The following is a 27320-nucleotide window of genomic DNA, read 5'->3' as shown; positions in this document are numbered from 1 at the left end:
CTAGTAATTAGGGGGGCCTAGCCCACTTAACCACTGCCGCTCAATTTTCTCCAGCACAAGGTGTCATCAGGAAAAGCAGGTTTTTACTGACTTCTGGTACTAAATACACAGCATTTTTGTTCAGTAACAACTATCAGAGACCAAGGGCTTTTCTACATCAGGCAAAAATCCTGCAATTTTACTGGAGCTTCTGCTTCCAGATTCTTCACGGGATTAAATCAAGTTCTTTCTACGTGGCTTTTTCCTTCTTTTTTCCCCTTGGCAAGGTCTATATGTTTCATTATAAAGCCACTAGATGGCACTGTTGAATTATCTGAGATAATCCACCATGACATCAGTAGTACACATAAGTGGTGAATTGCAGCAGGAGCAAAAATGCTGGACTTCCACCGTCACATAAAAAAACACAATAAAGCTTGCAAAGAGCAGGAGGTGCCCTGTAGGGTGACAACATCGTGTATAGGGCCCACAAACTTCTGTGAGTGACTAATCACGAGCCTCATGTAGAAATGGCCCAAGCTTTTGTCTTTTCTGTCTTTTACTTATTTCAAGTCAATCCCTAGTACGGAATAAACACTAAGCACATAACACTAAGCACATTGTTTTGATTTTGACATAAACAAAATCAAAACAAGTTCAAGATATATTTCTAGCAACAAGGCTAATGAAGAGCAAAACATCATAGTAAATATAGCATCTTACTGGTCTTTGCAGATTAAGCAACAAAGGTGAGTTCTCCATGGAGAACTGAAATCTTTGATCCCTGGACTGCCTTTAATACATATTAGGAATTTTTACATGAGTTTTTCTGCTTACATACATTCTCTTTTTATGTTTTCTTTCAATACAATGGAAATATCAACACATCACTAAATCTACTCTAAAAATCTATATCTCCTGGTCTCAAACGCAGATTTTAGCTACAAAAATATGTCTGTGAGACAACATCCATGACCATCTTAATATGGAATTGATATGTCAGTCTCAAATGAATCGATTGTCTCAAAATTAGTTGTGTTTTAGCCTGGGAGACCTGATATTTCCCATTTCAAGCATCCTTCCTGGGTTGATAACATTCCTAGTTTATGGCTGTTATTGCTCATGACCTAATACCATTGTGACCCCCTTGATTTACAGTATCCTATTTTGACACTAGAACCTCCGTTGTCAGCTATTTGCCACTCTACATCCCCACACAGATATTTCCTAGAATGTTGGGTATCACAACAAGATTCCCACAGGGCTGTACTTCAAAAAACCTCACTCTCAGCCAAAGAGGTCTAGTTGTGTGGGAATGAATGCAGTAATAAAATCATGAAATCCTAATGCAGAATATCCATTGATGCCGAATCTCCTCACTGCTTAGCAAAATCAGGCTGGGCAATATGGGTACCAATACTTGTCACGAAGTGCTGCACTCAGTATCCTCACATTAAGAAATTTAAGTGGTGCCCCCTCTTTAATGAGCTTCCGTCATGCATTAAAAACGTGGTTGTTCAGGCAGGCATTTGGGGTGGGTTAGGGTATTTTAGAAAATGTTTTTATTGTAGAATTTTATTGTTTTAAACTGTTTTATTGTATGCTGTACATTGCCCAGAGTGGCTGGGTGACCAGCCAGATGGGCGATTAATAAATTTAATAATAAATAAATAAATAAATAAATAAATAAAATTTGTCTGCTTAGAGCCCTTCAGGTCTTCTTGGAAGTCAGGGGAAACAGGGCTTTTGTTTTTGCCATCATAATAGCCATGCTTTTACCCAATCTCAATTGTAGGGATGTCCATCGCTATGGAGTCCGGCCCTTTTTGGGCTCGACAGACTCCCACAACACTCCTGACTCAGCTTGCCTTTGCAAGCTGAGCCGGGGGTTTGTTCCCCAAATCTAAGAATGTTCCCCCCTCTGTAGTTCTGCAAATCATGGCTGTAATTTGCGTAACAACAGACTTCTGTAAAAGGGGGGAAGTTCCCCTGCCACTGTGTGTACCCTTTGTGCTCACCTTCCTGGAGTTGGCATCGGCAAGGAGAGCATGAGGGGTCCGCACGGTGCTGGTGGGCAGTGGCGGCAGGGAGGAACAGCTTCCTCCCTGCCGCTGCCTCCACCATGAGCACCTTTCACACTCTCCTTGCCGGTGTCAGCATCGGCAAGGAGAGTATGAGGGATGCGTGTGGTGCCGGCGGGCAGTGGCAGGGAGGGACGGTTCTCTCGCCACCACCTCCAGAACCATGTGCGCCCAGCCTGCATGCTCTCCTTGCTGGTATCAGCGTTGGCAAAGAGAGCACAAGGGGTGCTCGTGGCAGCAGAAGTCTGCGCATTGGCCCGAATAGTGCAGGTCAACTCAGGCCAGATCATGGACAAAGCAAGCCAGAGTTCAGGGGGCCCAACTACCAAAAGCTCAGTGGGCTTCACCCAGCAGAAAGTTTCCTCCACCATTGCTACTCAGTTCAGTTGTGGGCAGTTACTTGGAGAGGGCTGCAATTTCTGGGTTTAGGAGCTCACATGTGTAACAAACCTTTATTTTGAATTGAGGCGGCTTCAGCTGCCTGCCTCCCAGGTGGACCTCGATGGTACAAGCATTTGAGTGGTTGGCCATCGGCATTCTTGTGGCTTTAGGGGATATGTGATGCTCCTGGGTATCCAGTATACAAGTTATTTATGTTGACTGTTTACTTTTGCTGGAGGGAATCAGAGCACATGAGGATCCCTAGCTGTTGCTCGGGATGGCAGAGAAATCCACTGCAGGTTAAAATAAGGCTGGATTCTCAAGAATCCAGCCTGCGAAGTCCGCAGCAGACTGACCCCACTCACCTCCAGGTCTGTTGGATTTCCTGCGGAGTGGCTCTCCTCCGTTCAAAATGGTACAATAGGCTAATGGTGGCCACCATTTGCCAATGGCAGGAAAAATATGGCCGCAAATTGCATAGTTTAAAGCAATTGTGGCCATAAAACACTATCTTCTATGTAAATTGTGGTATAAACAGCCACCATTTACACAGAAAGAAGTGTGTTATGGCTGCAAATGCTGTAAACGACAGAATTTACGACAGTATCTTTCCTGCGACTGGCTAATGGCGGCTACCGTTAGCTGATCATGCTGTTTAGAATGGAGGAGAGCTGCCCGACAAAATCTGACGGATGCAGTAAGGCTCCGGGAAAATCCATGGGACCTAAGCAGCCTAGATTTCCCCCCTGCGAACCCTCCCCCCAGACTGGAAGTCACGGGGTTTGTACATCCCTAGTTGCGGCTACAGTATGTTGTTTTGGGCCAGACAAGAAATGTTGAGAACAACCTGCAGAACCCACCTTGTGCTCAGCCAGTTTGCACCATTCAGTAATTGGGCAGCTGTGTAATATGTACATCTCCTCCCCACCCTTTTCCAGCTAGGTTCAGTGAGTTGCGCTCCTGCAGGTGTTTTTAATTCAACTGAGAAGGGAATCATTATGGTTTCTTGAAGGGGAAAGCCCTTCTATTGCAAGTGCTCATGAACTATGAAAGGATCAGGAACTGTTGCTCCAATATGTTTCCCAATACATTCTGTGGATTCAAAAAGAATAAATAGGGTCAGAACCAAAGTTAATAGGGACATGTGACTGGCATTACAGGACTGGGGTGGCAAACATTTGGGAGGGAAACCAACGACTATAGAAACCAATGTTTGTTAAATGCACACACAATTAAAACAACACACAGCCGCAACTCCTTATCAATAAGATCATGCTTTGACATTTTAGTTCAAGCATAAAGGTCTATAGTACGATAACTATTTGCACTATGCCCTGTAAAGTATTTGTTTTCGGCAAGAGTGGTTGCTTGCTTCACTAATTGCATCTTAACACAAAAAATCTGACTCTCCCAGTTAGTTCAGACTCTCGTTACCCTCCAGCTCAACAGGGTCTTCAATCAGCATTATTTATGTGTGATCACAATGACTGTGCATCTTTCACTCAGCCTTGTTCTGCCTTTGCCTGATGTGCTGCCCTGCATTGCATGAAGGATAGGGTAACAAAGTGTCATATTGTGTCCTCTGGGTGGAGGCATGGGTGATATATAATGTGTGTGGTTCAGATGTTTTGGTCAAATCCTGGAAACCTAGGCAGAATTAGTTTCCCTCTTGACAGGGCAATTGCCACTGGAAGCTGGTTCATACGGGAAAGCAGTAAGTATCCTGCCCCTTGAAAAGATGCCTCTTGAAAAGAAGCCTGTAGGGCTGTGAATCCTCCTGCCATGTGAGTGGGAGAGGGGCTTGGCCTGTCTTCATTAGCAGCATTAGGATGTCCATTTGGTGATAAATGACAGGGCTGTTGGTCAGGAGCAGGTGGTTGTGTTAGAATGCCCATATTGTAGTTAATAATACAGTGCATGTGTTAGAGAAAGTCTGCATTGAAGGTGAGACCACCACCCATTTCTTGAGGGAAAGCCCACTTACTTGCAGCCAGAGTCATAATGTAACGTTAACCCTTAACTGTAGAAAAAGCTCATCTACTTTGTCTCTCTTAAGCCACTTTTTGGGTTTCCAGCTGAAAGAAGAACACGGATAAAGATGGAGGTGGCTGGGGCAGGAGCTCTGCTCCTTCTTGGTGTGCTCTTCACCTTGTTCTTCTCATCCTTCACAATGTACAAGAAGAAAGGCCAGCTGCCTCCAGGACCTGCTCCTTGGCCCTTTCTGGGGAATATCCTGCAGAAAGATGTCTTGCCTCTCTCTAAATCCTATCCCAAGGTAAGACCAGTTCTTGTAGCACCTTCTCCCAGTCCCTTCTCCCCCTAGAATCATAGAATCGTAGAATAGTAGGGTTGGAAGGGGCCTACAGGACCATCGAGTCCAACCCCCTGCTCAATGCAGGAATCCGAGCCAGAACATCCCTGACATCCCTGTCCAGCCTCATCTTGAATGCCTCCAGTGTGGGAGAGCCCTGTGGCACAGAAGAAGCAGAATAGTCAGGAATAAAAGGATAGGGGAAGAACCCAATGGTAAGTGTTCCCTTCTTTGCTTTGTGAATACATCCATTCTTCGTTATAGTAAAAGGGTGCTTTGAAGGGATCCTAATTTCTGTATCATGGCAAGCTGCAGGAAATGGCTGATGGGCTGGTTGTTTGGTTGGTCAGATGGAAGTAAACAATTCCAGTGTACTACCAGACATTATGCTTCGGATCAGAACCAAAGGGAATATCACAAGATCTCCTGAGCAGTTTCCCCCATGCAGGTCCCACGTAGTCTATAACATGCCGCTCAGTTCTGGTCTCCACTCCTTAGGAAGAAGTGCCCCATGTTTACTGATGGGCTGGGAGTCTGGGACTGAACAATATAGTTGTCTACTGTGGATATGAGGCCGGGAAAGGAGTGTTGTTTGATTGTGGTGAAGTGTTTGGTGGGAGGCCTTATAGTCCCATCAATGAATGAGTGACCACATCTCTGGATGAGGCAGCTCAAGCTCCTTCCATTCATGCTCCTTGGTGGCTTTTTGCAAAGGCAGTCAAAGAGCTGGCTAAGTTGATGGGGCAATGTTGGCTGAGGATAATCTAGTGGAAATCATTCACACCTCCCACGCTCAGCAGCAGCATTCTGGCACACTATAATATCAGAGTTATTGCAATAATCCCTCACACTAATTGCTCCAAAGATAGTTTCCTTGCCAAATAAACTAGGTTCAGACCCAAGACTGTCAAAAAGGATGTTCATTTACTGACAGCAGCTGTTTCCTAAACGTCTGCTGTGTGCATATGAGGTTGTGACAGTTGCTTTGGCTGATCTAATATTTGGTGGGAGACTGACTAGTCTAAGAAATAGCGCAACCATCCCTTAGCTTAATTAATCCAAAGGAAGTTTCATTGCCTAATTAACTAGGTGTGAAATTGATTCTGTTTTCAGTTCCTTGAGAAGTATGGCCCTGTCTTTACTGTCTGGATGGGAACAAAGCCTCTGGTTGTGCTCTGTGGATACGAAGTAGTAAAAGATGCTTTGCTGGGCCATGCCGAAGAGTTTGGAGAGCATCCTACCTTCCCCATCCATAATAGATTGTCCAAGGGTCAAAGTGATCTCCCTTACCTTTCCTTGTTCTTGTTTTTTGTTTTTAACCCTTCTTTGATTTGAGATCCAAACTCTCATGGCCAAAGTAACATGATGTTAACTGCATTAATGCCATTAATCAGCACAGTTTTGGTTAGGTAAATATCAAGCACAGTGAGCAGCCTCAGGATCATGGGAGATGGGGGTAGGAAGGGAACATTTTCTCCTCCTGCCACCATCTCAACAAAATCTGCCTGTCTGAAATAGGGATGTCCGAGGAATCTGTCCAGTGGATGATGCTCACTGAACTTTGAGCTGGTTGGGCCCCGACTCAATCTGTATTGAGTTGGGCCAGCCTGTGGATTGGGGGTGGGGGTGTTTTTTAATCGCCATTATTTGTTTATTCATTTGTAACATTTGTATGCCACTGAATAGAATAAAATCTCTCAGCAGTTTATAATAAATATTTAAATACAATTTTAAAAACACAACATTAAAACATTTTGAATTACAATAAAAATTCAAGGAGCAGTAAAATTGAGTGGCATAATTAAGTTGCTTTCAGGGAAAGCCTAGGTGAAAAGGTGTGTTTTCAGGAGGCGTTTAAAAGATGTCACATTTTCTGCCTCCCAAACTGCACGAGAGAGGGTAGTAAAATTATGCGTCCTAATTACATGGATACATGAACTCACATGGGTACACATGTAATGACAATTTACAAACATGGAAAAGGTCTTGGTGGTTAGAAGTATTTGTGACACTTGTATACCACTGAATATAATGGCATCCCTCAGCAGTTCACAATAAATATTAATATACATTTAGGTACAATATTAAACACACCACATTAAAACACAGCATTAAAGACTCTTACAACTACAGTAAAAAAATTCAAGGAGCAGTAAAATGGAGCAGCATGATTAATTTACTTACAGCCCAGGGAAAGCCTGGGTGAACAAGTGTATTTTCAGGAGGCATTTAAAAGATGTCACTTTTCTGCCTCCCAAACTGCACGAGGGAGGGTTCTCCAGAGGGTGGGTGCCACTACAGAGAAGGCCCTGCTGTTGAGGTTCTTCATGGCGACATCCCATTCATTTTGGAATGGCCAGCAAGGCCTCCTCTGATGATCTTAGAGATCTCCTGGGTATGTGTAAGAGAAGGCGGTCTGCTAGGTATCCTGGTCCCAAGTTGTTTAGGGCTTTATGTGACAATAACATAACCTTGTATGTGGCTCAGTGGTTAATAGGCAGCCAGTGCAGTTCTTTTAACACAGGTATTATGTGAACGTAGTTTGGTGTCCCAGTGAGCACCCTAGCTGCTGCATTCTGCACTAGCTGACGCTTCTGAACCATGCACAAGGCCAGCCCCACATATAGCGCATTGCAGTAGTCTAATCGTGAGGTTACCAGCGCATGAATCACCATGGCTAGGTTATCCCTATCCAGGAATGGGTGTAATTGGTGTACCAACCAAAGTTGGTAATGGGCACTCTGGGCCACTGAGGCCACTGGGGCCTCCAGTGACAAAGGTGGATCCAGGAGCACCCCCAAACTATGGGCCTGCTCCTTCAGAGGGAGTGCAGCCCCATCCAGAACAGGCAAACACCCCAATTCCCAGACCTGGAAACTGCCAGCCCATAGGGTCTCTGTCTTATCAGGATTCAGCTTCAGTTTATTGGCCCGCATCCAAGCCATAACTGCACCCAGGCACCGGTTAAGAATGTGCACGGCATCTCCTGATTCAGATGTCACAGAGAAACAGAGCTGGGTGTCATCAGCATACTGGTGACACCTTGCCCCAAATCTCCTGATGACTGCTCCCAATGGCTTCATACAGATAGGAAGTAACACTGGAGACAGGATGATGCCCTGTGGCACCCCACAATTCAGCTGCCATGGGGCTGAAGTACAGCCACCCAATGCTGTTATCTGGAACTGACCCCGCAAGTATGAGCTGAGCCACTGTAGAGCAGTGTCTTCCAACTCATGGGGGCAGTCCAGGAACAAACTGTGGTCAATGGCATCAAAAGCCGCTGAAAGATCAAGGAGAAGTAACAGGGCTGCACTCCCCCTGTTGCTCTCCCAAACAAGGTCATCCATCAGGGTGACCAAGGCCGATTCCATTCCAAAACCAGGCCTGGACCCAGACTGAAATGGATTCAGATAATCAGTTTCATTCAAGACCACCCATAGCTGAGACACCACCACTCTCTCGAGCAGGTTACTCAGGAACAGATGATAGTTACCGTAGATCTCTGGATCAAGGGAGGGTTTTTTCAGGCATGGTCGCACCACTGCCACCTTCAAAGCAGTAGGGGTCACACCATCATGCAATTATGAGTTTGTGTGTTTGCCACTCCCCTGTTCCATCTGGCCGGCCCCCCACAGCTAGCTCGAATAAGCCATGATGGGCAAGGGTCAAGAGAGCATGTGGCAGGTTGAACAGATGCAGGCATCTTGTCCACATCCCCAGGCTCCAAAAACTGAAATTGATTGATGCCATTTGCGTCCCTGCGTTAGCCATGATAGGCTACGTATATATTTACGTAGCCTATCACGAAAAGAACTGGGATGCAAATGGCGTAGCAGACGCTATTTACGCCCCTGCTCTTTGCCGTGATAGGCTACGTAAATACTTACGTAGCCTATCACGGCTAAAGTAGCGAGGGCAATGGTGGCTGACAGACCGGGGAAGCCATTCGCAGCCACAGACGAGGGCAGCGGACGGCTGACAAAAGGTACGTTCCGTCCCGGGGAGGTTTTTGGGGTGGTGGTAGGGATTGCTCCGTTCTGCCATGGACTCTGGGGGGGGGGAGATTCTAAAGAATTCGGTCTCACTGGAGTCTGTGGTGGAATTCACTAACATCCCTAGTTCGATCATCTTCACAACAAGTCTTACACCACGTATGCTCCAGCAGTCTTCTGACTTATTTCATTGTCTGGAGCTCCCCAGTAAATAAGACAGCCTTCCAAGCTCCACAGTGCCAAAGAGGGCACTCAGGTGTGATTGTGTCAATGGCTCTTCACACTTCTCCATTCCATAGTGTGACAAAGGCCTCAACAGAATTGCTGACTCTGGCTACTCAAAAATCCCCCAGAGCATTCAAGAATTGCTCAGATTCCATAAGTCTTTGTGGGTGGATTATCTTAATGGGTTCCCCACCCTTGCAGGGTGGGACTGGCACCATGGGACCAAATTTCACTAGGAACTGGTCTGACCATGACAACAGGATAATTTCCACTCCCCAATATCCAGACTATTCCCCTCATGCCCAGAGGCAAAGACCAGCTCAAGGGTATGCCCTGCCTTATGCTTTGGGCCAGTGACAAACTGAGACAGGTTGTCATGGAGGACATGATGTCCCAAGCTAGTATTGTTAAGGCAGTCTCAGCATGAATGTGGAAATCTCCAGGACCAGAGTCCTAGGGTTTTCCACCACACCCAAGACTGCCTCAGCCAACTTGGTCAGACAATCTATTGGGTAGCAGGGTGGGCAGTAGAATCGTAGAATCATAGAATAGTAGGGTTGGGAGGGGCCTACAAGGCCATCGAGTCCAACCCCCTGCTTAATGCTGGAATCCAGGTCAGAGCATCCCCGACAGATGGCTGTCCAGCCTCGTCTTGAACGCCTCCAGTGTGGGAGAGCCCACCAACTCCCTAGCTAATTGGTTCCATTGTCGCATTGCTCTAACAGTCAAGAAGTTTTTCCTGATGTTCAGCCGGAATCTGGCTTCCTGTAACTTGAGCCCATTATTCCATGTCCTGCACTCTGGCATGATCGAGAAGAGATCCTGGCCTTTCTCTCTGCGACAACCTTTCAAGTACTTGAAGAGCGTTATCCTATCTCCACTCAGTCTTCTCTTCTCAAGGCTAAACATGCCCAGTTCTTTCAGTCTCTCCTCACAGGGCTTTGTTTCCAGTCCCCTGATAATCTTTGTTGCCCTCCTCTGAACCCTCTCCAGCTTGTCTGCATCCTTGCGGTGCCCAGAACTGGACACAGATACTGGTACACCAATAGTATCCCCAATCTGTCTCTTTGGCCCAACACAAGGTACAGACCCTCACAGCCTATCCCAGGGTGGGGGGTGGGGGTGGTTCCTGGTGAGTGAGATTGAACTTTTATGTATCATGGCGGCTCCCCCCCCCCCCCGCCCACAAATGATCCTCCAGCCTGGGTTGGTGCTGCACTGAGTAAGTAGGTGGGCAAAACTGGGTCATGTCTACACCACCTAGCTCACTCACCCTGGTCTCCATGATGCATGCCATGTTGGCTCTCTCATCCATGATCATATTATGGATGAGTGAGGTCTTGTTGTGAACCAACTTGGCATTCATCAACACCACAAGCAGGCCAGACAGTGCAGTAGCCAGTCCACTAGGAACCTGCAAGAGGGATGGGGGGGATCAGAGAGGGGAATGGCTTGTAGCCATCTGGGTCTCCCATGACTCTGATGGCATTTCATCCCTATCATACCATACCTTCCCTTACCCATAACAACTGTTATGGGGACACCGTCTACGTCCATGTCACCCTCCCTTCCACCCTGACACATCCTGGCTTATAACCACTCCTTTCCCCAGAAATTAGCAAGAAAAAGAAGAAAAAGAAAGGGAAAAAAGGAAATAAAAGAATATGAGAAAGGAATGAAGGAAAAAGAAGGGGAAAATGTTTAACACACACTGCTTTAACTTGCATAATTTGCCCACATAGCACGCACAATTTGTGCAAAATTAAGCATCTTGTGGCTGCATTTTGTGCAAACTAAGCAAATTAAACCGACCATGAGAATGATGACATGGGAATGAAGGAACTAACTCTGCATTTAAGCTAGATGGGCATTTTTGCCCATCTAGCGGAGGCTTCAGGGAGGGGGAGCAGAACCTGGAGAAGGCTGGGGAGAGCTCAAATCCTCACTTCCGCAGTCCCCTCCCCACTCACTGGCATGCCCCCTGTCCATCCTCCATGAGCTCATGTTTGCAAGCTCGTAGGTGCAACTGGTGCAGTTCCCTCTGTGACGGCCGTGAAGGGGAGGGGGCGGGGAGCTTAGCCTTCTGGGCCCCAGGTCAGAGTGATGTCTCCAGCCATGGATCCAAGAATCTGAAAAATTCTGTGTCTCCCAGATGCTGTCTAGGGGCCATATCATTGCTCTCTTAGTTACTAAAAACAAACAAAAACCAAACCAAACCAAACCCAGACCCTGCAGTTCTGAGATCTCTGAATTTATTGATCATTATCCTTGAGAGAATGAAAACGTCAAGCTGTTGGGTAACCAATTGCTCAATTTTTTGAATAGAAAAATTTAGAATTTAACAGGGAAACATGATTGCCTTTCATGTAGAAATGTCCTGCTGGCTCCTGTATGATGAATACTGACAAAATGATTTCCCCCTCTTTGGTTTCAGGGCTCCTGGGCACCAGAAATGCAACAAAATGGAGGGAACTGCGCCAGTTCACCCTTTCCACCCTTTGGGAATTTGGAGTGGGGAAGAAAACAATGTCTGAGAGGGTACAGGAGGAAGCTCTTTTCCTGGTGGAGGAAATGGCCACCACACAAGGTCTTCTCATGTCTGGTTATTTATTTCTTTTTCATGGATTCATATACTGCTTATCAAATTTTAAAAATACGTCTAAAGTTCGTGCAGGAACTTACTTACCATTAGGAAGGAGGAAAAAAACATCTTGAAAAAAGAAGAAGAATGAAACAGGTTTGCTGTTGTGAGGATGTCAGCACTTGGCTACAGAAAATGATGAACATACCCAGAAACAGTGAACTCTGTTTGTGCCAGTGCAGTAGCCATGGAAACCTGAAGACACAAAAGAGGACTCAATCTTTGTGAGACTGCGTTAGGGAAGGCCAGAACATCTGAAGGGCCATGCAACCGTGATTTAACTGGCACCAAGAAAAAGGCATTCGCCAGTCCCAGACCTGTCTTTGGTTTAATCCTTTATTTAGACATTTCTGTCCTGCCCTTTTTTCACAAGCACCATTTGGGGTGACTTAACAAAACAAAACTAAAACAATTTCTTAGAAAAACAATACGAGACAGTCAACAAAAGTGATAGATTTAGCAGTAAAAATCAAATGAAACTGCTCAACACTCATTAGGCCAGAGACCTGGCACCCCTGGATCCATCCCTCCCCCCGGAATCCTCCCTGGCTGGCTCTGCTCTGTGGCAAGTCTGTGGAGCCGCTGGCCAGGCCTGTCCACAGCTGGACTTGCATCCGCTGCAGGGCTGCGGATGCAAATGGCGCCCGGCATAGCTGACACCATTTGCATCCCTGCGCTTTTCGGTGATAGGCTACGTAAATATTTATGTATATAAATATTACGTATGTAAATATTTATCATGTAACTATTTATGCAGCCTATCACCAAAAAGTGCAGGGACACAAATGGCATCGGCTGCGCCGGATGCCATTTGCATCCACAATCCGGGGCAGCGGATGGATGGAAGCCGACTGACCCGGACGGACCAGCTGGCAGCAGGTAGGGTCCGTCCTTGGGGGATTTCGGGGGGATGAGGTGGCGGGGGGGTAGTCCGTTCCGCCACGGACTCCAGGGGGCCAGATTCTAAAGAATCCTTCCTCACTGGAGTCCGTGGTAGATTTCTCTGCCATCCCTACCCCTGGCTGAAACCATGTGAAGGATGAGGGAGCCTCCTTGGTACTGCAGTCACTAAAAGAGAAAGATTACAGGTCTCCCAAGGAAGACTGGGGGCAAGGAGAAGTAAGCATGGAACTTCATCCTTCCCCAACACCATGTGCTGGGACGTCTAATGTGCTGGAGAGGAGATCAAATCCTCTTCCTCTTTTCCCTTGGTCCAGTTGGCCTGCTGGAGACCTGGAGTCCATTCTTCTCATATGTACACACTGAAGAGTGAAGCCGATCGTACTGTGTGTGAACATAAAGAAATGATGTCAGTGTGATTAGTTGGGTTTGTGTTTATTTCTTTAAATTTATTTTCAACATGGCCTTCTGGCACACCTGAAATTGCACTGTCAGTAGTAGCCTAGGAATCAGTGACTCAGAAGAGAGTCAAGAGAAGAAGATTATCTTCATTGTAGCATATTAATGTTGAAGGAATTTAATTCATATTCAGTTTGTGGGACAGGTAAAAAGGACCATGCCTCAGGCCCAGCTTGTGTAAAGAGTTTCATTAGTTTTGTAATGGGATCTGAGGAAGAAGAGATCCACTCTGCGGAGACTCATTCCGTGTTGCGTTGTTTTTGCAGGGAAGCCCTTTGATCCAAAAGGAAGCATCTCAAGTGCTGTTTCTGATGTGATGTGCTCTCTTCTCTATGGGAGTCGCTTTGACTACAAAGATGAGAATTTCCAAGAATGCATATGCATCATTGACAGGCGATTTTACTTCTTCTGTACTTTTTTAGGGATTGTATGTTTCTCCTTCTGTTTTGTAAATCCTTTCATTAGCTAGCAACCCTGTCCCCCACCCACATCCCAGTCAGTGTTTGTCTCTATCTGACTCTAGGCCAGTAGAACCTCTTTTAGCCCAAGAGCTAAGCTGTCTTTCAAAGAAGCTCTCAGGAGCCACATTACACTGGTGGGAGGGACCAAAGGCAAAATAGAGTGGGCAAAGGCCAAGAGGATGGGACCAAAAATGCCAGCACATTTTAGTTTAAAGCCTACTGCCTATAATTAAGCCTTGGGAGAGCCCATTAGCAGTTGGTCTTCCTTTTTTCATGTTCCTTTTCCTTCATTACTTCCCCTGTCAAGGGCAGTACCCCATCTTCCATGGTCCAGACAGACATCATTTGCTTCAGCCTGCCCTGGATGCAGTGTCATTCTACGGAGAAAATACAGACTGCCACTGGAGGGCCATTTTGGTGTGATGGCCACCATTTTCTCCCTGCAGTGTCCCAGAACAATGCTGCAAGGAGGGAATTCTGGTAGAAAGGAAATGCTACCTGGGCCATCCAGTTGAGAGCACGGTTAAAAAAAATAGTTGTAGGGGAAGGGGGAGAAAGAAAAGGACTGCTATTAGTGCTAATAAAGGACTGCTGCCGCTAATAGTGATAAGAGAAATGATACCCAGTTTTCGTAGCCCGCAAACAGTGTCACCAAAACCAGAGCCATTTGGACTCAGCTTACTGCCTGCTGATGTCAAGTAGTTTACCATGTTCTCTGAAGGAAGAAACTACACATTTGATGATTTCTGCAACAATTGTCGGGAACATAGTTTTCAGCTTGGAAGAGACCTCTCTATGAGCCATCCACAGTGTAAATATTGTTCTGCTCTTTGCATGTGTGCACATACCCCTGCAACTCTTCTTGAACAGACTGTCATGTCTTTATGCAGATTGCCAAGACCCACCCTACCTCCATTTAAATGATCACGGACATTTACACCAGGAGTGTTTAACCTCTGCCCCAATCCAATCTGTGGAACCCTCCTGGCACACCATCTGGGAAATTCCCGCTGATACCTCTGAGCTCAGTTCAGAAATAAAGGTGGGGATGTGGGTGGTGGGGACCTGGTCTGCACTGGGAAGAGTGACCACCCTTCTTGGCATGGTGCCGAGTAGGTCCACGTGGTGCCTGGCATCCATGGAGGTGCAAAGAGATGCATGAAGCCTGCATCTTGGCCCACACTTTGAAGAATGTCCACTCTTCCTAGAAGGGGCTGAGTAGCTTTGCACAGCATCCACAGGGGAACCACCCAGCTGGTGCTGGGAGAAGCCTCTGCTGACCAGGGCCCTTTCTACATGCTGGGTGGTGGCTCATCCTGCAGAAAAAAAGAAGGTGTGGTGCGGCAATGATGCCAGTGGACAGGGTCACATCCACTGATACCATCCACCCCATAGTGTGCCTGGTGGAGGCAATCTGGACCTCAACCTGGAAACAGTTCTGTACCCCTGATTTGCACCATCATTTCTCCTCCAGCTGTACAGTGCTATCCCCAAAATGATGGAATGCCTACCTGGACAACACAAAAAGTCTTTTGCTGATGCTGACAAGCTGTGTGACTTCATCCATGAGATGGTGGAATCCCACAGACGGATGCTGGATCCTCGGAATCCCCGTGACTATATTGACTCCTTTCTAATGAGGTCAGAAAAGGTAGGGAGCCTCAAGCTGAGTCTCCACCACCTTCTTCAGCACTTTGCCCCAAAGAGAGTATTTACCACCAGGTCGTTATGATAGATCTCCAGGACCAGGGAAGGATTTTCAAGACTAGCCATACCACCACCTCATTTAGGGCTGCAGAGATCAACCCTGCACACAATGATGTATTCACTCTATGGATCCATCCAATCAAAACTCCCTTGGCTAGCTTGAATTAGTCATGACGGGCAATGGTTAGGAAAACTTGTGGTGGGTTGAACTGCTACAGATGTCCTCTCTACATTCTCAGCCCACAGAAGCTGAAACCAATCCCACAAAACTGGGCATGATGGTGCATTGGACAGTTTATTTGGACCTGTTACAACAGCAGTGTTAATTTCATTCTGAAGATGGGCAATTGTGGCCTCCAAGACATCTATTCAAATGTGGGAATAGAGGGATACTGTTTGTCATACGGATTTGAAAATGTCTCAAATTCTCCATCTTTCTTTCAAGTGTTCATTCTCCCCTTTTTCCTCTGTCTTATTTACAGGAAGAAATGTCTCCCAGGAACTTCTACAGCACTGAGGACCTTGTCATGAGTGTGTTTGCACTCTTTTTGGCAGCAACAACAGCCCCAAGAGATGCTTTGCTCTTCAGCCTCCTCTTGATGGTTAGGTTCCCGCACATTCAAGGTACACAGATAATGCAGAAAATTGCAGAGGTGAGGGGATTCCTATGAACTCCACCAATAACCACACATAAAGGAGAGAAAACTTCTCCAGACTACAGGTGGACAGAATTCAGAGTTGTAAGATCTACTTTATTTTTACTAGAACCTAAGGTCGCGGTGGCTTAGTCGTTAAGACGCTGAACTGCAGACTGGAAGGTCGGCAGGACAGCAGTTCGAGACCCAAGTGCCGCGTGACGGAGTGAGCTCCCGTCTTCAGTCCCAGCTTCTGCCAACCTAGCAGTTCGAAAGCAAGAAATTGCAAGTAAATAAATAGGTACCGCTTCGGCGGGAAAGGTAACAGCGTTCCGTGCACCTGGGTGTTCAGTCATGCCGGCCAGATGACCACGGAAGCGTCTTCGGACAGCGCTGGCCCTTTGGCTTAGAAATGGAGATGAGCACCACACCCTAGAGTCGGACACGACTGGTTGGGGACAACTTTACTTTTTTTTTTTTAGTTCTCTCAGCTGGAGCCTGGTGCAAAGGACATAGGGTTGCATTCTAGTGTTGGGTGAATTTGTCCCCAGTGATTTTGTTATTTCCATGGAAAGAAAGGTATTCACCCATGTGAGCTTGGATTAGAGTTCTTCTTGAATGTGAGATGTCGTTCTATGTGGGTGAATGTTTGTGTATGCGCAATCTTAAAATGCACCTTGACAGCTGTAGTTTGGAACTGTGTGGTGCAGTACAACGGCATGCATCACCACGTTGTGAACCCCTTTCCTGATGCCATGGCCTGCCTGCCTGCGTGATGTGATGTGATTGCTCGCCAATTGCTGGCATAGGGAAGAGAGCAGATGGACCCACGGAGTCCTCATCCTCCTCGTGGAGCCAGAGTTATGGTGATGACGACAATGAGGGAAGCAGCTGTGGACACACTGGATCATTCAAGGGTTAAAAACAAATCCATTCCAAACATGCAGAAAATGGCATTAAGTTCAGTTCTGAACTTAATAGCAAATGTGTAATAAATCGATCCACGCTAGCTACAATGGCGAGCATTATGAATGGATGCATTTCAACCAACGTGCTGACTAATTACAAAATTCGGCAGCATCAGTAGTTTCATTCAGTGTTAGTCTAACATAGGGTAGACCCACTGAAATGAAAGGGTATTGAAGTTAGTGATGAGTAACTGTATATAGGACTAACATCAGATACCACCTATAAACTTGGAATTAAAGAATTATGAACCAAGGAATTTATTTTGAAGACCAAAACTAAATGCTCACAGTCCTTCAATGCAAGTCCTTGCCGATCTCCTGAAAGCCACCAACAAACTTACTGGTTGATCCAGATGTACTGTATGTTCACCGCTGCTCAGACTACAAGCTTTGCGTATGATTTCTGCATCAGCCTGAGCTATGCATAGGACAGGAAGAAGTTCTTCATTCCATGCCTCAGTATTGAGCTGAGTAGAACAGTGTTAAAGGGCACTGCCCCATGGCGGCTCCCCACAAGCTGATTGCCACTAGTTGTTTTGAGTGTGCCGTTGGGTGGTGTGGGTGGTATATTGGGTGGGTTTCCAATATGCATGTTTAAAAATGTAATAGATGCATGCAGATAAGAGCATAAACAGAGCCATGCTGGATCAGACCAAAGGTCCAAGTTGCCCATTATTTTGTGTCCAACAGTGGTTAGACAAATTCGTCTGGAAGCTTTCAAGCACAGTATAAAGACGAACTTCCCTACATTCATTGTTTGGCCCCAGCATCTGGGATTAGATACAGACAGCCTCTTAATATGGAGGTTCTATCTGTTTATTATGACTAATAGTTGGTCTATCCTAATTGTCCAGTTTTCTGAAGAAGGCATTTAATCAGAAGGGTATTTTGTGGCAGTGTATGATGTCAAGGAGTACTTCTTGTTGTCTGCCCTAAACCTTCTGCCAATCCAGTTCTATTTTTTATTGTATTGCAGTATTCTGAGAGTGCAAAATATTTTTCTCCACCCCATTCTTGTATGTGCCTTTATAATGTCCTCCCATGCCAGTCATCATTTCCCCAAGCTAAAAAGGCTGAAATGTTTAGGGGAATTGTGGAGATGAAGTCATCTGTTTCATGAAGCAAATTCCAGATGGGGAGGTACATTTTCTGAATACAGCTTGCACCTCTGTATGCCATTTCTTGAAAGGATCTCCAGTCCAGAGGGGTGATAGTGTGTGAGTCAACATGACTTTTTGTTTCAGTGCTGAGACTAGCACTGTTTTAGAAGAGAAGAAGCTTCAGAATTGTGGAAGTACATTTTCTGAATATTTCCTTACAGCAAAAGTCCAACAGGAGATTGATGATGTGGTTGGTGCCAACCGTGTCCCTGGCATGGAAGACCGGGTGAGGATGCCCTTCATCTATGCTGTTGTCCATGAGAGTCAACGATACCAAATATTCAACACTTAGATTTTTCCACGTGAAATGATTTGTGATACAGAATTCAGAGGCTACACCATCCCTAAGGTATGATGATGGAACAATTTCTGGGAAGGAAATGGAAGAATGTGTTATCATATTCATGGCCCTGGTGTTGCAGAAGAATTCAGAGATGCTAACTCTCTGGATACATCAGTTAAAGACTTTGTACTTTATTGGCATTACTCTGATACCTTGGCTCAAAAACAGTTGTGCAGGTAGAGCTGGATATTAGGGCTGAACTCCAGGGCACCACAGTCCTTAGGGCCCCAAGATTACCACTCTCAGAGTAGCAGGTGATACAAACCGGCCCAGCATCTGCATCTGGGGTGGCACGGGTGTTCTGGGGCTGATACTGCTCAACACCAAATCCTTTCTTTCTTTTATTTTAAACAAAGTTTTATAGCCAGGGGTGGCCAGACACATACATAACTCATTATTACATTTCCATTTTTACTGTTTCATCTTTTGTGTTCACCACTCCAAAATATGTTTTCAATACAGAGCAGTATTGTTGTTCAGTCGTTCAGTCGTGTCTGACTCTTCGTGACCCCATGGACCATAGCACGCCAGGCCTTCCTGTCCTGCGCTCTCTCCCGGAGCATGCTTAAGTCCATATTCATTGCATCAGTGATGCTATCTAGCCATCTCATCCTCTGTCGTCCCCTTCTCCTTTTGCCTTCAGTCTTTCCCAGCATCAGGGTCTTTTCCAGAGAGTTTTCTCTTCGCATTAGGTGGCCAAAATATTTGAGCTTCAGCTCCAGTATCTGTCCTTCCAATGAGCGGTCAGGGTTGATTTCCTTTAGTATGGACTGGTTTGACCTCCTTGCAGTCCAGGGGACTCGTAAGAGTCTTCCCCAGCACCACAGTTCGAAAGCATCAATTCTTTAGCGCTCAGCCTTCCTTATAGTCCAGCTCTCACAGCCATACGTTACTACTGGGAAAACCATAGCTTTGATTAGATGGACCTTTGTCGGCAAGGTGATGTCTCTGCTTCTTACTATGCTGTCTAGGTTTGCCATAGCTTTCCTCCCAAGGAGCAAGTGTCTTTTAATTTCATGGCTACAGCCACCATCTGCCGTGATCTTGGAGCCCAAGGAAGTAAAATCTGTCACTGCTTCCATTTCTTCCCCTTCCATATGCCAGGAAGTGATGGGGCCAGATGCCATGATCTTCGTTTTTTTAATGTTGAGTTTCAAACCAGCTTTTGCACTCTCGTCTTTCACCCTCAACAAGAGGCTCTTTAGATCCTCTTCACTTTCTGCCATTAGGGTGGTATCATCTGCATATCTGAGGTTGTTGATAATTCTCCCGGCAATCTTAATTCCGACCTGTGATTCATCCAACCCGGCGTTTCTCATGATGTACTCTGCATATAAGTTAAATAAGCAGGGCGACAATATGCAGCCTTGTTGTACTCCTTTCCCAATTTTGAACCAATCGGTTGTTCCATCTCTGGTTCTTACTGTTGCTTCTTGACCCTCGTACAGGTTTCTCAGGAGACAGGTAAGGTGGTCTGGTACCCCCATCTCTTTAAGAATTTGCCACAGTTTGTTGTGATCCACACAATCAAAGGCTTTAACGTAGTCAATGAAGCAGAAATAGACGTTTTTCTGGAATTCTCTTGCTTTCTCCATGATCCAGCGAAAGTTGGCGATTTGATCTCTAGTTCCTCTGCCTCTTTGAAACCCAGCTTGTACTTCCGGTAGTTCTCGGTTCGCATACTGCTGAAGCCTAGCTTGTAGGATTTTGAGCATAACTTTGCTGGCATGTGAAATGAGCGCAATTGTGCGGTAGTTTGAACACTCTTTGGCATTGCCCTTCTTTGGAATTGGGATGTAAACTGACCTTTTCCAGTCTTGTGGCCACTGCTGAGTGTTCCAAATTTGTTGGCATATTGAATGCAGCACTTTAACAGCATCATCTTTTAGGATTTTAAATAGCTCAGCTGGAATACTGTCATCTCCGCTAGCTTTGTTGTTACTAATGCTTCTTAAGGCCCACTTGACTTCACTCTCTAGGATGTACGGCTCAAGTTCAGTGACTGCACTATCATGGCTATCAGGGACATTAAGATCTTTCCTGTATAGTTCTTCTGTGAATTCTTTCCACCTCTTCTTAATCTCATCTGCTTCTGTTAGGTCCCTGCCTTCTTTGTCCTTATCATGCCCGTCTTTGCACAAAACATTCCCCTGAGATCTCCAATTTTCTTGAAGAGATCTCTAGTCTTTCCCATTCTATTGTTTTCCTCGATTTCTTTGCATTGTTCATTTAAGAAGGCCTTCTTGTCTCTCCTTGCTGTTCTCTGGAACTCTGCATTCAGTTGGATATATCTTCCCCTTTCTCCCTTGCTTTTCGCTTCCCTTCTTTCCTCAGCTACTTGTAAAGCCTCATCAGACAGCCACTTGGCTTTCTTACATTTCTTTTTCTTTGGGATGGATTTCGTTGCTGCCTCCTGAACAATGTTACGGACCTCCGTCCATAGTTCCTCAGGCACTCTGTCTTTCAGGTCTAATCCCTTAAATCTATTCCTCACCTCCACTGTATATTCATAAGGGATATGATTTAGGTCATACCCGAATGGTTTAGTGGTTTTCCCTTTAATTCTTCAATTTAAGCTGAAATTTTGCAACAAGCAGCTCATGATCTGAGCCACAGTCAGCTCCAGGTCTTGTTTTTACTGACTGCATGGAGCTTCCCCATCTTTGGCTGCAAAGTACATAATCAGTCTGATTTCGATATTGACCATCTGGTGATGTCCATGTGTAGAGTTGCCTCTTGTGCTGTCGGAAAAGAGTGTTTGCTATGATCAGCGTGTTCTCTTGGCAAAACTCTATTAGCCTTTGTCCTGCTTCATTTTGTACACCAAGGCCATGCCTGCCTGTTATCCCGGTGATTTCTTGACTTCCTACTTTAGCATTCCAGTCCCCTATGATGAAGAGGACATCTTTTTTTGGTGTTAGTTCTAGAAGGTGTTGTAGGTCTTCATAGAACCGACCAACCTCAGCTTCTTCAGCCTCAGTGGTTGGGGCATAGACTTGAATTACTGTGATGTTGAATGGTTTGCCTTGGATTCGTACTGAGATCATTCTATCGTTTTTGAGATTGTACCCCAGTACTGCTTTTCCCACGCTTTTATTGACTAGGAGTGCTACTCCATTTCTTCTAAGGGATTCTTGCCCACAGTAGTAGATATAATGGTCACCTGAATTAAATTTGCCCATACTTGTCCATTTTAGTTCGCTGATTCCCAAGATGTCAGTGTTCAATCTTGTCATCTCATGTTTGACCACCTCCAGCTTACCTTGATTCATTGATCTGACATTCCAGGTTCCTAAACAATATTGTTCTTTACAGCATCGGATTTTCTTTTCACCGCCAGACACATCCACAGCTGAGTGTCCTTTCGGGTTTGGCCCAGCCGCTTCACTCTTTCTGGTGCTACTTGGAAATACCCTCTGCTCTTCCCCAGTAGCATATTGGACACCTTCCGACCTGAGGGGCTCATCTTCCGGCGTCATCTCTTTTAGCCTTGTGATACGTTCCATGGGGTTTTCTTGGCAAGAATAGTGGAATGGGTTGCCATTTCCTTCTCCAGTGTACCACATTTTGTCAGAACCCTCCACCATGACCTGTCCGTCTTGGGTGGCCCTGCACAGCATAGCTTATGGCTTCACTGAGTTACGCAAGCCCCTTCGCCACAACAAGGCAGTGATCCATGAAGGGGAGATATGAGTAGTTAGGTGTTAAATGTGATCTTATTATCCAAACAAGAAGAGCTTTGAGCCATTCCCTAACTTCCATCCATTTGTTCACTTGCCCTAATTAAAATGTATGACATAGTTCAGTGCTGGAAATGCATTTATTTTTGAAAGCCTTTCTTGCATGCTGTCACAAACATTTATTCTTTTGTTCAGGTTCCATTGAAGAGGGCTGTGTTTTCTGTAATATACACTGATTGTTGATATATGTTCAGCTGCAAATAAAGGACCAAATCTGATTTAAACAAGCAAACATACATTAGTTTCTATATGTTAGTTCCTAAGTGCATTCCATCTTGTTTAAATCTGCACTAAAATTCACATTTTAAAATGTTACTTATATTGATAAGGTGGACTGAAACCTTTATAGTTTTTATGTATTTTTTAGAAAGCAAGTAAAATGGCTATTGTTTATTTCATTTATAAAGATTAAAAATAGAATAAAAAGTATTTTCAAAAAAAGGAAGAAAGTAAAATGGAGGATTAAAAAGGGTTCCAAGCCACAGTAACCATATTCAAAATAGGGACTGAAGATGCCCCTGGGAAGAAATGGATGTGATGATATCCTACCTCTTTTGGGGATATTGTATGGAAAACAAAGATGGCTCCCCCCATGGAGTACAATTTACACATCTTTGGCAGCAGCCATCTTTCTTCTTGTACAATGTTCCTGAGTGTGACATCACATCATCACTTCCTGTCCCTCCCAGGGGCATTTGCTGCCCCACTTTGAACATGGTCTCAGTGGCAGCTAGGCTTGCAATATATTTTTTAATCTGTTTTTAAGGAAGACATCTAAACTTTAAACTTTAATGTTAAACTTTAAAGTTTAAAGCTAAAGTTTAACGGCCCTCGGACCATCTTTTAAGTGTAAGTAGTCAAATAAGGTGATGAAGTTTGTGGAAATGAAAAATCTGGGGAAGAACTGCATTCTGAACTGCATGGGAGGTGTGTATCAGTTCAGTTTGCTTCATCATCATCATTTATATACTGCTTAATATAATAAAATCCCTAAGCGGGTTATATATAAATATTGTTATGTGTTTGGGCTCAGTCTATATTACCTCCAGAGGTCTCTTACCATTCAGTGCTGCTGAGTACAAAGAGAATGAGGATTCCCCCCAATGCAGTCTTTTGGGCAAGTTACCCAAAGGTTATCTTGAATTGGTAACCTTTGTTCTACAAGGCCTGAGGGGGCAGGAGGAAATGGATCTGGAGGAAGGCTGAATCTAAGACAGAAGGAGAGCAGCTTTTGTCTTGCAGAAGATCACTGCAGGGGATTGCTTGCCCTTGTGATGTTGTAGGCCTTCTTCCTGAGGACAGTGTAAACAAACCTTTATAAAAGAAACACCACATGTCTCCAGTGCCCTCCTTCCAGGAACCTGACGTCTGGTCTGCATAAGTGCTGAAAGCCCTGCAAATTCTCCCCTCTCAGGACTGGGGTGCAGGAGCGTAACAATATTAAAATCAAAGTTTCATATAACAGAAGTATGATGTAGTGGTTAGAATCCAGCCCAAAGTCACCCAGTGAGATAACTAACAGGAGGTTTGCTAATGAGCTGGATGTGGAAATACAAAGCTGAGCTGGGGGCAAGTGGGGTGCTGACATGTGTAGGAGTAAGTTGCATTGAACTCAGTAAGACTTACTTCTGAATAGACATGTACAGAGTTGGTTCTCCTCCCCATTTTAGCCTCACAAATGTCACCAACTAGGCTGGATGTAGAAATAGAAAGCCTAGCAAGGGGAATAATACTTGTGCAAGGCTCCAGACTGGCATGGTCATTTTAAAAGGTTCTTTCTTTCTTTCTTTCTTTCTTTCTTTCTTTCTTTCTTTCTTTCAAACAGCATTGCTTTAAGCAAAGAGTGCATCGCTCAGGCACACCTAGGGCAGCCTTGTTTTGGGAAGCCCCGAGGAGGAGGAAGTGTTTTGGCTGAAAGTAATTACTGCACGTCTCAGGGCAGGGGAAAAAATACGTAAATATCTATGAAAAATAGCCTTTCTTACAGATGTTATGCAGAATTTTGGCTGACAGTATGGATTTATCTTCATAAGTCTTAGAGCGGAAAAAAAAGAGGAGAATTCCAGGGGCTTGCGAACGACGGTACGGAGCACTGGCCACAAACTGCAGAAGTCAAGCGGCACGGAAGGTACACAATTCGTACATCCCTAATTTTCTGAATGTTTCATTACAGCAAAAGTCCAACAGGAGATTAATGGTGTGGTAGATGTGACCCATGCCCCTGGCATGGAAGATTGGGTGAGGATGCCCTTCACCAATGCCATTGTGCATGAGATTCAATGATATCAAAAAGAGAGATCTGAGGCTGTTCCACATGCAGTGGCTCATCACACAGAATTCAGGGGCTACACCATGCTGAAAGTATGATGATGCAATGACTTGTGGGGAGGAAATGGAAAAATTTGTTATCATATAAAGGCCTAGGTGTTGCAGAAGAACTCGGGCATGCTAACTCTATGGACACTTCCATTGTGCAATTTGATTTTATTGACATGATCAATTGTGTGCTTGTATTTACAGTGATCCAAATATACGCCCCAAACACAGATGCTGAAGAAGCAGAAGTAGATCAGTTCTATGAGGATTGCAGCACCTACTGGATAATACGCCAGAAAGAGATGTTATTTTCATTACAGGAGAATGGAATGCTACGGTGGGTAGTCAAACGACACCTGCAATTACAGGCAAGCATGGTCTGGGAGAACAAAATGAAGTGGGACATAGGCTGATAGAATTTTGCCAAGACAATTCACTGTGCATAACAAACACTCTCTTCCAACAACCTAAGAGACGACTTTATACATGGACTTCACCAGACGGTCGATACCGAAATCAGATTGACTACATCCTTTGTAGCCAAAGGTGGCGGACATCTATGCAGTCGGTAAAAACAAGACCTGGAGCTGATTGTAGTTCAGATGACGAACTTCTTACTGCACAATTTAGAGACGAAAGAGAATAGGGAAGACCCACAGATCAGTTAGATATGAGCTCACTAATATTCCCAAAGAATATGCAGTGGAGGTGAAGAATAGATTTAAGGGACTAGATTTAGTAGATAGGGTCCCGGAAGAACTATGGACAGAAGTTTGCAACATTGTTCAGGAGGTGGCAGCAAAAAATGTCCCAAAGAAAAAGAAAACCAAGAAGGCAAGATGGCTGTCTGCTGAGACCCCGGAAGCAGCCCAAGAAAGAAGGAAAGCAAAAGGCAACAGTGATAGGGCGAGATATGCCCAATTAAATGCAAAATTCCAGAGGTTAGCCAGAAGAGATAAGGAATTATTTTTAAACAAGCAATGCACGGAAGCCGAAGAAGATAATAGAACAGGAAGGACAAGAGACCTCTTCCAGAAAATTAGAAACATCGGAGGTAAATTCCAGGCAAAAAATGGGTATGATCAAAAACAAAAATAGCAGACCTAACAGAAGCCAAAGAGATCAAGAAAAGGTGGCAAGAATATATGGAAAATCTGTATAAGAAAGATAATAATATCGGGGATAGATTTGATGGTGTGGTCAGCGAGCTAGAGCCAGACATCCTGAAGAGTGAGGTTGAATGGGCCTTAAGAAGCATTGCTAATAACAAGGCTGCCCACTAAACCTTCAGCAAAGAATAGGAATAGGCCTCAGGAACATCCTTTGTAACTTGACCCTAATCCTTCATATACTCAAGTGTTAAGGTGCTATGTTTTCTCAGTGCTGATGTATGGAGCAGAGGCCTGGACTCTCACAGAAGCTGCCTGTAAACACCTGGAAACATTTGATGGTGCTACCATCACATGCTTAGAATATCTTGGACACATCATGTAACAAATGGCACCATAATGCAGAAAATGGGAAAGACCAAAGAGATACAGAAATGTGTAAAAGAAAAGAAACTATCATACTTCAGTCATATAATGCGTAATGAGAAATATTGGCTTTTGCAACTCATAATGCAAGGCCAAGTGGAGGGAAAAAGAGGACCTGGATGACATAGGACATCATGGCTGCAGAATTTGTGGCAGTGGACAGGAATGACATCTACTTCTTTATTTTGACCGGCAGTAAATAAGTTTATGTGGGCCAGAGTGATTGCCAATGTCCAATGAGGATATGGCACAGAAAGAAGAAAGAATAGGCTAAGCTTCAGCTATTGGGAGGTATGGAAATGTCCCATTTGAGTTGCACTTGGCAAATAACTAAACTTGTAACTAAAAAAGTATGCCTAAAATTTATGTTTATGAAGTTGTCGAAGGGCTACCTTCAAAGTGTTTATGTTTTTTAAAACTACCGAGTGAAATGGACGCTCCAAGCGGCTTCCAACACGGGCTGCCACTGTAACCATATTCAAAATAAGGACTCCGAGAGAAGGGACATGATGATGTGCCATCCCTTCCAGGGATATTGTACAGAAAAGAAAGATGGCTTCCCCCATTGAGTTCAATGCATGGGTCTGTGGGGGCAGCCATCTGTCTTCCTGTATAATGTTCCTGGAAGGGACAACATGTCATCGTTTCCTGTTTCTCCCAGGCGCATTTGCTGCCCCATCTTTAATATGGTTGCAGTGATAGCTGGCCTTTGAAACTGTCTGGAGTTGCTATTTTACCTCTTTTTTGTTTTATTTTTTTAAAGAAATTGGAACTATAAGTAGACAAATAAGGTGATGAAGTTTGTGGAAGATTGAGAAATCTGGAGGGTCACTCCATTCCAATCTGCACTTTAGTCTGGGAAGTGTGGATCAGGTCAGTTTGCTTCAATATGCAAAGCAAACAAATTTCTCAAGCATCCCTATTTGTCACGCTGAAATGACTTTGCGAGAAGCAAAGACTGAAATTTTTTGTTCTGAAGCTTTAGCTTTGCTTGTTATGCTCCCTAGCAAGGTCTCCACACTGCTTTCCCAAGACACACTGAAGTGGGCATTGCTGGTTTAATTCCTCTGCAAGATGATGCAGGGTGGTAATTGGCTCTGATGATCAGCACTAGATATGTCACCAAAACTCATTCATCTGTTCTGTCCCTGACAGTGCACCAGTGGGAGAAGCCTTTGGGGGGCAGAAGGCAGCACTATTGGGACTGTGAAGGCGAGGTATAGGAGAGCCCTCCCTCATGCTGAGGCCATGGACCAGTCCTATAAAGCAGAAGAAATCAACATGGCCATTAGGAAGATGATGGATGAGTGTTTGAGTAGGGTGGGGGGAAGCTCAGCCATGGTTATATGGTCATGGTTATATGTGGGGAGAATATGTTGAAGGTAGTGCAGAATGCTAAGCCTGTGAGCATCAGCTGCCTCACTCACAAACTTCACCTCATCGTGAGAGATGCCCTGAGTTTTGGGGGGAAGAAGATGGCAGC

The 27320-nt window shown here is 45.0% G+C and overlaps 1 pseudogene; it reads left to right on the top strand.

Annotated features, from left to right (window-relative positions):
- Window positions 1-4539: 4539 nt before the first annotated feature.
- On the top strand, window positions 4540-26928 carry LOC146354186 (cytochrome P450 2C28-like; annotated as a pseudogene).
- Window positions 26929-27320: the final 392 nt, after the last annotated feature.

This window comes from Heloderma suspectum, chromosome 2, assembly GCF_057233095.1.
Source record: "Heloderma suspectum isolate Gila_16-S chromosome 2, 16-S_ref, whole genome shotgun sequence".
Taxonomy (NCBI): domain Eukaryota; kingdom Metazoa; phylum Chordata; class Lepidosauria; order Squamata; family Helodermatidae; genus Heloderma; species Heloderma suspectum.
The sequence above is the reverse complement of the archived record's forward strand: the minus strand, read 5'-3'. Positions and strand labels throughout refer to the sequence as shown.